We start from the raw sequence: 14,068 nt of genomic DNA on the forward strand, positions 1-14,068 counted from the left end.
GGGAGTGCCCCGGTATCGTATCACCATCACTTTTATCTTTATCGTTTTTCTTAGTTCGATCCTTTTGGTAATATCTTAATCTAGTAGAATTAAGTTTTAGTGTGATCTAGTTTTGAGTTTTGCTCTATGATCCTTCTATGTAATCGAGTCCGTGAGCTTTATATAATAAAGATTAGTGTTGAGTCAACGGCTTGATAATTTTCCTATGATCTCAAGGGAATAAAATAAAAGAAAAGGAAATAAAAAGAAAGAAATGAAGAGATCATAAGGATCCTATGGAGAGTAACGACTTCACATATGAAAGTATGATGAATAAAAGTTGTTGAAAGTTGACAAACATAGTTTTGGTCATCGTTGCAATTAATAGGAAGTAATAAAGAAAGAGAGGTTTTCACATATAAATATACTATCTTGGACATCTTTCATGATTGTGAGCACTCATTAAAATATGACATGCTAAAGAGTTGACGTTGGACAAGGAAGACAATGTAAAGGGTTATGTTTTCTTACATCTGAGATAAATTATATTGTCATGGATCGTCCAACATGTTGAGCTTTCCTTTCCCTCTCATGCTAGCCAATTTATTTGCACCAAGTAGAGATACTACTTGTGCTTCCAAATATCCCTAAACCCGTTTTTGCCATGAGAGTCCACCATACCTACCTATAGATTGAGTAAGATCCTTCAAGTAAGTTGTAATCGGTGCATGCAATAAAAATTGCTCTCTGGATATGTATGATCTATTAATGTGGAGAAAATAAGCTTTATACGATTTTGTGACGTGGAAGAAATAAAAGCGACGGACTGCATAATAAAGGTCCATATCACAAGTGGCAATATAAAGTGACGTTCTTTTGCATTAAGATTTTGTGCATCCAACCATAAAAGCACATGACAACCTCTGCTTCCCTCTAAGAAGGGCCTATCTTTTACTTTTATCTTCTACCTTATATAAGAGTCATGGCGATCTTCACCTTTCCTTTTTACATTTTATCGTTTGGCAAGAACAATGTGTTGGAAAGATCCAGATACATATAGCTAATTGGATGTGAGTTTTCACGAACTATTATTGTTGACATTACCCTTGAGGTAAAAAGTTGAGAGGCAAACTATAAGCCCCTATCTCTCTCTGTGTCCGGCTAAAACTTCATAAACATACATATCGCGTGAGTGTTAGCAATTGTGGAACACTAAATGATAGTTGAGTATGTGGACTTGTTGAAAAGCTCTTATTGACTCTTTCTGATGTTATGATAAATTACAATTGCTTCAGTGACTGAGATTATAGTTTGTTAGTTTTCAATGAAGTTTATGGTTCATACTTGAAATTGTGATGGAATTGTTACTTTAGCATAAGAGATCATATGACAATATATATATATATACATAAACACTATTCTGATCACGGGATTAGAATAATATTATGATCACAACCTGACCTGCCCCGCTAGTAGTACGTTGAACTTCCCTGTGAACTAGGTTGAACTTCCGCCAACATTGGCCAAATGGGGCTTGCGATATACCATTGGAAAGCTATGGACCCCAATATCATGACCCAACTTAAATTTTTGGCAAAATATAAGCGGTTTAAGAGCAGTTTTGAAAACCATTTTTTCTTCGCACAAAAAACGTGAATCGTATTTTTGATCGCATTTCTAAACCGTCCTTCCGAATGCAGCAAATGATATGGCGTTGGAAAGCTTGAACAAATGCGAAACTTTTTGGTATGTATTGTTTCTCCCAATTCTTTACGGTTTTAAGTCAGTTTCAAAAATGGCGAAAAACGTATTTTAGCCATATTTTCTACAAACTTTAACAGAAAGGCGCAAATAATATCCCGTTGAAAAGCTACGAAAAATGCGAAACTTTTTCATGTTGATGGTTTTCTCTGATTCCTAGCCGTTTTCAAGTAATTGCGAAAATAGCGAGATCATTCATTCTGCCTTTATCGCGAAACAGATTCTTCGAAAATGCACCACGTGAAAAACCTGAACTTCTTGGCGTGTGTACCTGAACTTCACTCTGTTTTTCACGTGATTTTTATTGTCCGTAGCTCTCCATCCACTCACCGGAACACTCACCGGAATTGAGCAAGTAATATACCGGTGGAAAGCTGATGTAAACACACAACTTTCCCGTGTTGATCGTTTTTTCATACTCGCGACGATTTTAGGAGTTTTTCGTATGAGATTCATTCACTATAGTAGTTGAACTTCCTGCTATTTTCACGTTGAACTTCTGTGACGTATTTTTATTTGCTATTTTGTCATCCATTCGTCAGTGTTACACAAATGATATTCTTGTTGTACAAACCTTTCTCACAATAATTTTTTTAACTTTCTTCGACGGAGTACTTGAAATTATAACGACAACAAATTTAGCCTTTGCAATTTTATACTTTTTTAATACAAAATGCACATTGTGTAGTACGTGAACTTCTGGCAGCTTATCAACCTGAACTTCTGCAATCATGCGTTATGCCTTCATCAGAAAAATAGAGTCTTTGAAAATGCACTTCGTGAAGAGGTTCAACTTCTGGAGCAGTTCTTTTTGAACTTCACTATGTTTTTCATGTGTTGTTTTTACCCGTAACTCCCCAACCACTTACCGGAATTGAGCAAGTGATATACCGACAGAAAGCTGCTGTAAACACGCAACTTTCCCATTCAGATCATTTTTGATACTCGCGATGGTTTTTAAAAGTTTTTCGTCCAAAATCCGTTCAGTGTAGTAGTTGAACTTCCTGCTGTTTGCGCGTTCAACTTCTGTGACGTATTTTAGTTTGTAATTTTCTCATCCATTCGTCAGTGTTACACAAATGATATTCCTTTTGTACAAACCTTTCTCAGAATAAATTTTTTAACTTTCATCGACCGAATACTTGAACTTATAACAACAACAAAATTGGACCTTGACTTTTAATTCAATTTTCTCGTATTAAACACAAACCATGTAGTACATGAACTTTTTTTATTTTTATAATTTGAATTATTTATGTTCTTTTTGAAATCAAATTGCTCCCAAATAATAACTTAGCTTCTTTGTGGATTGAGAGAATTATTTTAAAACGTAAAAAATAATTTCTTTTTGTGTTTTTGAACATGGAAATACAAGGTGAACCTTTATCGTAAGAATTTTTGAACTTCCCCGGACATAGCACTTGAACTTCTTTGAACAAACCTTTTAAGCTTTTATTTTCTTATACATTTTATTCTCACCTAAAATGCATTCCTTACAGTACTTGGACTTCTCGTTTTTCCATTACGAACTTCTATCACATTTTTGTGTGTACGTTGAATTACACGCAATTGAAGCCGCATGTCTTTTTTTCATTATAAAACATGTAATTGGAGGTCGAACGTCCCGCAATATAAATTCTGAACCGTGCACGAGGGTGCACGTGAACTTCATGCAACAAATCTGAGTTTTTTATATTCTTCGAACTTCTATGTTATTTCAAATTGACCTTCTTAACCTTTTTCTTAGAAAAAATCTATTTTCAAATAAGTATCGACCATTGTTATAAAATTGAACCTCATACTTTTTTTCCTAGAAATGGAAAGAATTTGAGTTTTCCGTAAACATCAAACTACTCCTTTTATTTTAATTTGAACTTCTTTAATTTTATTCTTTAGTAACGAAGAAAACTTGTGTTTTTTATAAATATTGAACTTCTTTTTTTATATAATTTGGACTTCTTGGTTTATTTGAAATACTTTTTTCCATCTGTTGAAACCGTAAAACAATGTTCTTTTTATAAAAAATAAGCATCAAAGTCATGTGTTATGTTAATTTGAACTTCTTGCTTTTATTTTAGATACAAAAATTTCTGAATTTTTTTATAAACATTGACCTGCTATGTATCTTAAATTTGAACTTTTTGGTTTAGTTTCAGAGACGGAAAAAATTGTCTACTATTTTGTCTTTTAACTTATAGGCTTTTGAGGGTTTTGTGAACTTCTAGAGTTTATTTTTGTGCAAAGTTACACACACGCACACACATAATAGAACAACACCCACACACTGATGCTCACATATTGTTTTCCCCTTCTTTCAATATGTAATAATTTTAGGTTCCTGTTGTGATATTTTTTTAGAAATGAGGAAAATCCTTATTTTATATAAATTTTGAACCGCTCCATTTTTTATTTGAACTTTTTGGTTTTAATTTTATTAGCAAGTAAAAACTGAGGGTTTTAGTAAACATTGAACCGCTTCGTTATTTTAATTTGAACTTCTACGTTTTTTTAAGGTGCGTTGTGAGTAGAATTCCAAACTTCGGCGGTCGGTGTATTTGAACTTATGCGATATTTGTAAAATAACATAGCTAATTTGGGCAATTTTTTGTTGTTGTGAAAATGCCTTGATTTCGTATGTGAGATTTTTAAGGCAAAGGTCGACGACGTCTCTAACTTTTTCTAACTTGAACGTCCGTATTAAAAAAATTGTTGTTTTCTAGGACGTTGTCTGCTGGTCATCTTCGAACTTCTATGAAATTTAATTTGGTTGGAGCTAGAGACTAGTACATAAGCAAAGAAAGGGTACGGTGCAAAATACTACAAAATACTACAATAATACACAAGTACATGTACAAGTACTGTACTACTCTAGCTCCCAGACACATTTCAACGAACACAAGTCGTGCATGTAGAAAGATGTTTTGCAGAGAGCCAATGGTTTGCTCTTTTTCACGGTCAACATGTCCTGATGGCTATGTAGTGTTGTGGTGGCCCGCATCAGATAAGGAGCAAGTTTTTTTTAGAGCGGAGGCATCTAGCTTGTACACAGCCGTGCTGGCCATGGGGAGCAATCTACTTGTAAACAGCTGTGACGGCCATTGGGAGCTCGCTCACGGCAGTGGGGTGCATGAGCCGCCACACGCACGAGTAGCTGCGGCGGAGGACGCATCTTTCTGGCCAGCGCACTGCGACCTACACCACAATCGGATGGGATGCCGCCCCCGCGCGATTGAGGTCTGGGTAGACGCACGGCGGGAGGAGCTGCTCCAGCAGAATAGCAGTTCAGGCATCCGAGGTGGTGGCACACGCACAGGGGAAGCCTTGGCTCACGGACGGGGATGAGCGGTGGCGGTGGGTGGGGAACATTGTTGGGTGTTGTGGGCGAGAGCAGGGAGAGAGGGACAGGCGAGCTCAACAATGGTGGAGGGGACGAGAGCAGCTGTTCCAGGGACGAGCCCTCCTCTAGAAGGACGAGTTGGCCCTCGCGAGAAGGTCAATTAGTGGTCCTCGGTGGTGGCCGAAGCCGCAGGGCGGGGCTGCTTGCGAAGATCCAGGGGAAGGGAGCGACAGGGAAGGTGGAAGTCCAGATCGAGGTGGCGGCGCCGTTCACCATGGGGATCGATGGTGATGTGTAGTGGCTCGCTGGAGGAGGGAGGTTGAAGCGCGGACGTCGTCCAGGAGATGCGGGGCGGTGGAATGCGGCGGGCGAGCACGCCATTAGCGCGCGTGCTCGAGGCGGTGGGGCGCACGAGTTCTGGAACGATGACGGCTGCACGCAAGCTCTGGAACAGCGGCGCGTTGGTTCGGGAATGACGGGCGGAGCGCGCGAGCTTCAGAAAGGCGGCGTGCTGGATCGGGAATGGCGGCGGTGCGCGGGGAATCGGGAACGGCGACGCGCTGGATCAGGAACGACGGTGGTTCGCAGGGGATAGGGAACGACCGCATGCTGGATCGGGAAACGGCGGCGGTGCGCGCGGAATCAGGAACGGCGGCGCGCCGGATCAGGAATGGCCCCGATGAGCGCGGGATCCGGAACGAAATCGGGTCCCCGGCTTGTAGAAGGTTGGGGAACTGCGTAGCATTTTCTGGTTTCTGGATCTCGGAAACACCTGGTCGCTCCTATATAGGGTCGAATAACTATTCTAATCTCGAAATCGGGATAGTGCTACTATATAAATAAATGGGGCACCTAAGCCCGCTATAGTAAGTCATATTCGTTGTTGCATGATGTTTAATCCATGACATGATGGCTTTTTAATTTTTATTTGCATGCACTATAACCATCATCAATCAATCATTGATTTCCAAAAGATAATATATTACCGGTTCCAGCAATGGTTACTTTTCAAATGAAAACCAGGTATTGTTTTTCCTATATTAATGCATTGTATTATTCAGTCCAAACATTGTTGGAAAATTAGGCAAGTTCATGATTAATTCCAGTAAATAATTCATGACTAGAAGAGATACTAGCATGCAAAAATCTAGCAAATTAGAAGAACAGCAAGACATGCATAACAGCAGCAAACACGTAACAGTAGCTGTAGAAACAGACATGAACAGAGGATGTTGGACGTACTGATCGTTAGCTATTATGAGTGCGACAGTGTTGATGACGATGTTGGCGATGATCTGCTGCTGACGGCGATGAATACGACGATGAGTAGCACCGCCCGACTTGGACGGAAGACGACCCGTGATGACGAATTTGAGCAGTCGCGCACAGCGCTTCCCAAAAACCTAATTTGTCCTCTCCCGGTGCAGGATCGCAAAGACGAACGGTTCCGGAGACCTGCTCTCCCACGCGCCGATGCACGCCGGCGTCTGGGATGGAGTAGCCTACGATGGCGGCGCAAGTTGTGAGATGAGGCAAAACCCTAGGTGTTTTTCGGTGTATCTCTGACCGCAGCCGGTAGCTGTATATATATTAGGACCAGAGGCGGTATTGTGTCGCGACCACAATCCCAAACCGACTTGGTTTTTAATTCGTATACTTACCGGACAAGAAATTAAAACTTGTCTGCCAAGACATAAAAATAAAACGGCAAAAGAAAGCTGCGCTCCTGCAAGGAGACGGACCGGATTTCGGCGGACCATTCACGCGCATGTCGCATGTACGCACCGCCTCGCCTCGCCTCGCCACGGCCCGGCCCGGCCCGGCCAGGCGAGGCGAGGCGAGGCGAGCGAGCGCGCGCGTGTGGTTTTCCCTTTCTCTTCTCACACATCACTTAGAGTGGTAGAGAGAACCCACTATATAAAGAGGTCCAACTCTTCTTCAACTTCCAAGGTGGGACTAAACTTAGCACCACCACTTGCCATTTTACACATGGGCTTTGAGATTTCAGAAATTGCTATGGGCCTAGCCCATTAATTCTAACAATCCCCCACCAAATCTCAAATACCCATTTAGAGATTTGCCTTCTCTCACCACTTGTTTAATATACCAGTGTTTCAGCAGAGACTGTTAAGTTAAACTTCTGCCTAGAACTTTAAGCTACATCCATTCACAACTTGACAATGGACTATGCCTTGAATTGCTAGTTTTGTGTGAACAGGTTTCACTCAAAGTCTTAACCAGTACCTGACCGCCAGTAGGCTACCCCGCGGTTTGGAGCTTATACGTCATACTCCCTGGTCTCTTCGTGAGTTTACTAGAGATCACCCAAATCTCATAGACTGCGACGTTTACAGTCAGAACTCATATAGGTGTGTTCTTTCAAGACTGCTCTGTAGGATAGCATCTTCGCTAATTATAGCCAATAGAACCACATTAAGGCATGTTGCCGACCTGCCTTACAGATCTGAGCCTTACAGCTCTGAGAGTTTTGCATCTTCACTTGGAGACGATCATAAGTTATTACTCTCCTCAGTTAACCAATAGCTTGTTCTTCCCAGATCCTAATTCACGGGATCTCCGATCACAAAGGTTGGGTTACTACTATGGTGTAACATCTATGGGTCTCATACCCATCTCCCTCGATGCAATATCTATCACATTTCGTGATAGTCCCTTTGTAAAGGGATCTGCCAGGTTTTTGTCTGTTTGTATATACGTAACAGTTATTACTCCGGAGTTTCTCAACTTCCTGACAGACTTCAAACGTCTTTTCACGTGTCTTGATGACTTTGCATTATCTTTAGAATTGTTCACTTTAGCGATAACCGTTTGGTTATCACAATTCATAAGAATAGTCGGTACAGGTTTTTCAACAACCGGCAAGTCCATCAAGAGCTCACGCAGCCATTCTGCCTCAACAGTAGCTGTGTCCAAAGCAGTTAATTCTGCTTCCATAGTTGACCTCGTCAATATGGTTTGCTTGCAAGACCTCCATGACACTGCGCCACCACCATGAGTAAATACATACCCACTTGTTGCGTAAAGTACATCAACATCGGAGATCCAATTTGAATCACTATATCCTTCTAGCACAGCAGGATGCCCTGAATAGGTAATTCCGTAACTCATAGTACCTCTCAGATAGCGCAAGACCCTTTCTAGTGCATGCCAATGATCATCACCCGGGTTGGACATGAACCTACTCAGTTTGCTCACAGCAAAAGAGATATCTGGTCTTGTAGCGCTAGCTAAGTACATGAGTGAACCGACAATTTGAGAGTATCTTAATTGATCTCTCGTTTCTTTCTTGTTCTTTCTGAGTGTCACGCTGGGATCATAAGGTGTTGGAGAAGGCTTGCTATCCATAAAACCGAATCGGTTCAAGACCTTCTCAACATAGTGAGATTGCGTTAATGTAATCCCACTCTCATCCTTAATAAGTTTGATGTTTAGAATTACATCGGCTTCTCCCAGATCTTTCATGTCAAAACTTTTTGATAGAAAAGACTTGACCTCATTAATTGCATTAATGTTTGTACCAAAGATCAGTATGTCGTCCACATACAAACATAATATGACACTATTGCCCCCACCATGGCGATAGTAAACACACCTATCAGCCTCGTTAATGACAAATCCTGCAGAAGTCAAAGTTCTTTCAAACTTCTCATGCCATTGCTTAGGTGCCTGTTTCAGACCATACAAAGATTTTAACAACTTGCACACCTTTCTCTCTTCACCCTTTACCACAAACCCGTCAGGCTGATCCATATAGATCTCCTCTTCCAACTCTCCATTGAGAAAAGCTGTCTTTACATCCATTTGATGAATGATAAGACCATAAGAGGCAGCCAAGGAAAGTAACACTCAAATGGTGGTCATTCTAGCAACGGGTGAATAGGTGTCAAAGTAATCTTCGCCTTCTTTCTGAGTGTAGCCCTTGGCCACTAGCCGCGCCTTGTATTTATCAATAGTACCATCAGGCTTTAGCTTCTTTTTGAACACCCACTTACAGCCCACAGGTTTACAACCATATGGTCTATCAGTTAGTTCCCAAGTTCCATTAGAAAGAATTGAGTCCATCTCATTATGAACAGCTTCTTTCCAATCATCTACATCCGGAGATGCATATGCTTCTGCAATCGTCTTGGGTGTGTCGTCCACAAGGTATACAATGAAATCATCACTAAAGGATCTTGCAATCCCTTGTCTCTTGTTCCTTCTAGGAACTTCATTGTTATCCTTCTCAAGGACTTCCTCATGTGATTGTTCGAAATATTCATCAGTTGTACTAGATTCAGGAATTATCTCAGAAGAAAATCTAGCAATGCTATGCATATCTTTCATAGGAAATATGTTCTCAAAAAATGTTGCATCACGAGATTCCATTATAGTATCAACATGCATATCAGGTACTTCAGATTTTACCACTAAAAACCTATAAGCAATGCTCCGTTGAGCATACCCTAGAAAGACACAATCCACTGTCTTTGGTCCAAGTTTGCGTTTCTTAGGAATAGGAATATTGACCTTTGCCAAACATCCCCAAGTGCGCAAATAAGAAAGTGATGGTTTTCTCCCAACCCACTCCTCATAAGGGGTTTTCTCTTTATTATTGTTGGGAACTCTATTCAGGACATGACATGAAGTCAATAGAGCCTCCCCCCACCATGCCTTAGATAAACCAGCAGTGTCTAACATGGCATTCACCAAGTCAGTCAATGTGCGGTTTTTCCTCTCGGCCACTCCATTTGATTGAGGTGAATAGGGAGGCGTCCTCTCATGAATAATACCATGTTCCTCACAAAATTCATCAAAAACTTTTGGAAAATACTCTCCACCACGATCGGACCTAAGACGCTTGATCTTTCTCTCTAGTTGATTTTCAACTTCAGCCTTATAGATTTTAAAGTAGTCTAATGCTTCATCTTTAGTTTGCAACAAATAAACATAGCAAAATCTAGTCGCATCATCAATCAAAGTCATGAAATATCTCTTTCCACCTTTTGTCAACACACCATTCATCTCACAAAGATCAGAATGTATGAGTTCTAGAGGTGCCAAGTTTCTCTCCTCGGCAGCCTTATGAGGCTTTCAAGGTTGCTTAGATTGCACACAACTATGGCACTTAGAACCTTTGGCAACTGTGAAGTTCGGAATTAAACTCATGCTGGATAGCCGAGACATTAAACCAAAATTAATATGACATAAACGAGAGTGCCAAATACTTGCATCATCATTAACACTAGCACAAATTTGGTTTATTGACTTATTGCAAAAATCTGAAAGAGAAAAGCGAAACAAGCCTCCGCACTCATAGCCTTTTCCTATAAATTGTCCAAATCTTGACATGATTACTTTATTGGACTCTAAAACTACCTTAAATCCATCTCGACATAGAAGGGAGCCGCTAACTAGATTCTTGTTCATAGTAGGGACATGCTGCACGTTCCTTAGTTGCACGATCTTTCCCGAAGTAAACTTCAGATCCACCGTGCCAATGCCACGAACAGAAGCATGTGACCCATTCCCCATTAGGACGGAAGAATCCCTTGCGACCTGATAAGAAGTAAACAGGGAGATGTCAGCACACACATGAACGTTAGCACCCGAATCAATCCACCACGAAGATGATTGAAATACTGAAAGCACAATAGGTAAATTACCATACCCATCAGTATTGCTAGCGGTCACCATGTTGACAGTCTTGGAGCTTGTTTTCCCTCTGCGGTCTGCACGTTCAGGGCATTCCTTGGAAAAGTGTCCAGGCTTCCCACAGGCGTAGCACTCTAACTCAGCCTTGTTGAACTTCTTCTTCTTGAAGGTAGTAGTCTTGGTAGGCTTGTTGACAACAGGTTTGTTCTTCCCTTTGTTCTTGTTCTGTGGGTACCTCTGCACCATGTTAGCAGTAGGCTGAACCTCACCTCCTTTTTCAGTGGTATCTTTAGCCCGAGCTTTTTCTTCAACATCAAGAGATGCAATCAGATTTTCAACTGATATCTCCTGTCTCTTATGCTTCAGAGTTGTGGCGAAATTCCTCCATGAAGGAGGCAACTTTGCAATCATGCACCCAGCCATGAATTTGTCGGGTAGAACACATTTAAGGAGTTCAAGTTCCTTCACAATGCACTGTATCTCATGAGCTTGTTCAACCACAGAACGGTTATTCACCATCTTGTAGTCATGAAAACTCTCCATGATGTACAGTTCACTGCCTGCATCTGTTGCACCGAATTTTGCATTCAGTGCATCCCATAGAATTTTTCCGTCGTTTATGTGCATGTACACATCACACAGACGGTCAGCAAGAACACTCAGAATGCATCCCACAAACATAGTATTGGCTTCCTGGAATTTTCTCCGATCTTCGTCGGTCATTCCCTCTGGAGCACCAACACTAGCGTGGAAAACTTTCAGAGCAGTAAGCCAGAGCGTGGTCTTCACCTGCCACCTCTTAAAGTGCACACCAGTAAACTTATCCGGCCTCAGTGCATCAGCGAATCCAGCCATAGTTAACTCAGGAAATTGCCTATAATTAGGTTTTTGGAATGTTGGAAAATTAGGCAAGTTCATGATTAATTCCAGTAAATAATTCATGACTAGAAGAGATACTAGCATGCAAAAATCTAGCAAATTAGAAGAACAGCAAGACATGCATAACAGCAGCAAACACGTAACAGTAGCTGTAGAAACAGACATGAACAGAGGATGTTGGACATACTGATCGTTAGCTATTATGGGTGCGACAGTGTTGATGACGATGTTGGCGACGATCTGCTGCTGACGGCGATGAATACGACGATGAGTAGCACCGCCCGACTTGGACGGAAGACGACCCGTGATGACGAATTTGAGCAGTCGCGCACAGCGCTTCCCAAAAACCTAATTTGTCCTCTCCCGGTGCAGGATCGCAAAGACGAACGGTTCCGGAGACCTGCTCTCCCACGCGCCGATGCACGCCGGCGTTTGGGATGGAGTAGACTACGATGGCGGCGCAAGTTGTGAGATGAGGCAAAACCCTAGGTGTTTTTCGGTGTATCTCTGACCGCAGCCGGTAGCTGTATATATATTAGGACCAGAGGCGGTATTGTGTCGCGACCACAATCCCAAACCGACTCGGTTTTTAATTCGTATACTTACCGGACAAGAAATTAAAACTTGTCTGCCAAGACATAAAAATAAAACGGCAAAAGAAAGCTGCGCTCTTGCAAGGAGACGGACCGGATTTCGGCGGACCATTCACGCGCATGTCGCATGTACGCCTCGCCTCGCCTCGCCTCCCGGCCAGGCGAGGCGAGGCGAGGCGAGCGAGCGCGCGCGTGTGGTTTTCCCTTTCTCTTCTCACACATCACTTAGAGTGGTAGAGAGAACCCACTATATAAAGAGGTCCAACTCTTCTTCAACTTCCAAGGTGGGACTAAACTTAGCACCACCACTTGCCATTTTACACATGGGCTTTGAGATTTTAGAAATTGCTATGGGCCTAGCCCATTAATTCTAACAAACATATGGCGTGCCCACATATGTACCCAACATATTTCTGGTTATGTATGTATATAACTAATGAAAGAGAAAAGATAAGTATATAACCTTTAATTTTTTAAGATGCCAGAATGACCTAATAATACGAAACATTGTCCCAAAAGATTTGTACGTTGGACGTTCTCACGTTTTTTCTACTATTTTACATTTCAATGTATCTAGTATTTTTTTAAAGGTAGGGTCACACTTTTTGACGACTATTTTTCCTATACAAATTAAGGTGATCAAATAATATAAAGTGTGATCCTAATTATTTTTTACTTTTATTAAAATGTATGATGCGTACCGATACCCACACACAATTTTTTACTTTTATTAGAAATATACAACATACTCACATAATCTCATAGTATATACCCAACGAACTTAAAAATAAAACAGTATACCTAAAAATAACTCACTAACATGTAAACTTAAAAAATGGTATATCCAAGTCCAAACGTACTTATTACCCGATTAGAACATACGATATTCCTATAAATGAAATAACTCAAGTGCAAATATACTCAATGTGTATGGACACGTATATACCCGGCTATGTGAAAAAGGGTACGAAAATGTTAGGTATCTCATCAACGTATATAAAGTAAAACATGGCTACGTATATACCTGGCTACATGAAATATAGCATCCATAGGTATGTGGTACCCAATGTGTATGCACTGGTATATACCCGGCTATGTGAAAAAGGGTACGGAAATGTTATAGGTATCTCGTAAACATATATACAGTAAAATATGGCTACGTATATACCTGGCTACGTGAAATATGGCACATAGGTATGTGATACCCAAAGCTGTAAAATGGTTGGGAAAAAAATAGTATCTTAATTTGAAATAATAAAAGTGTTTTACGTATCAACCCAATGTGTACGCACACATATAAAAAAATGTACATATATCCAACGTCATGGACTTTAAGATACAATAATGAGGCCTTAATTTCTAGTTTTCTCTCTCCTATTTGTACCACTAACGTCTCTCAATAAGGAACGGTAGCATGCATGGCATTATTTTTCTTTCCAAATAAATGTTACCATGCATGGTGTGTTGGACCATAGCATTGTTTCCAAATTATGTAATTATTTCCAAATCAGTAACTTGTGATGGATTGACCCGTAATGCAATCGGATGGTTGAAAGGCAAGGAGCCTGGGCACCTAGGTGTCCCATATGGCCATCCTATATATATATATATATATATATATATATATATATATATATATTGTTGTTGTTGTTCTAAGAATGATCATGATGCCCTCATGTTCGTATTTTATTTTATCGACACCTCTATCTCTAAACATGTGGACATATTTTTCGATTTTGGCTTTCGCTTGAGGACAAGCGAGGTCTAAGCTTGGGGGAGTTGATACGTCCATTTTGCATCATGTTTTTATATCGATAATTATCGCATTATGGGTTGTTATTACACATTATGTCACAATACTTAT

At 40.8% G+C, this 14,068-nt stretch overlaps 1 long non-coding RNA gene across 1 annotated transcript; it reads right to left on the reverse strand.

Annotated features, from left to right (window-relative positions):
• Nucleotides 1-10,549: 10,549 nt before the first annotated feature.
• On the reverse strand, nt 10,550-10,869 carry LOC125541503. Its single transcript, XR_007297560.1, has 2 exons — nt 10,749-10,869; nt 10,550-10,636 (listed from the first exon to the last, which is right to left on the reverse strand). It is a non-coding gene; the product is annotated as an uncharacterized LOC125541503 (long non-coding RNA).
• Nucleotides 10,870-14,068: the final 3,199 nt, after the last annotated feature.

The sequence above is a fragment of the Triticum urartu genome, chromosome 2 (assembly GCF_003073215.2).
Source record: "Triticum urartu cultivar G1812 chromosome 2, Tu2.1, whole genome shotgun sequence".
In the NCBI taxonomy this organism is placed as follows: domain Eukaryota; kingdom Viridiplantae; phylum Streptophyta; class Magnoliopsida; order Poales; family Poaceae; genus Triticum; species Triticum urartu.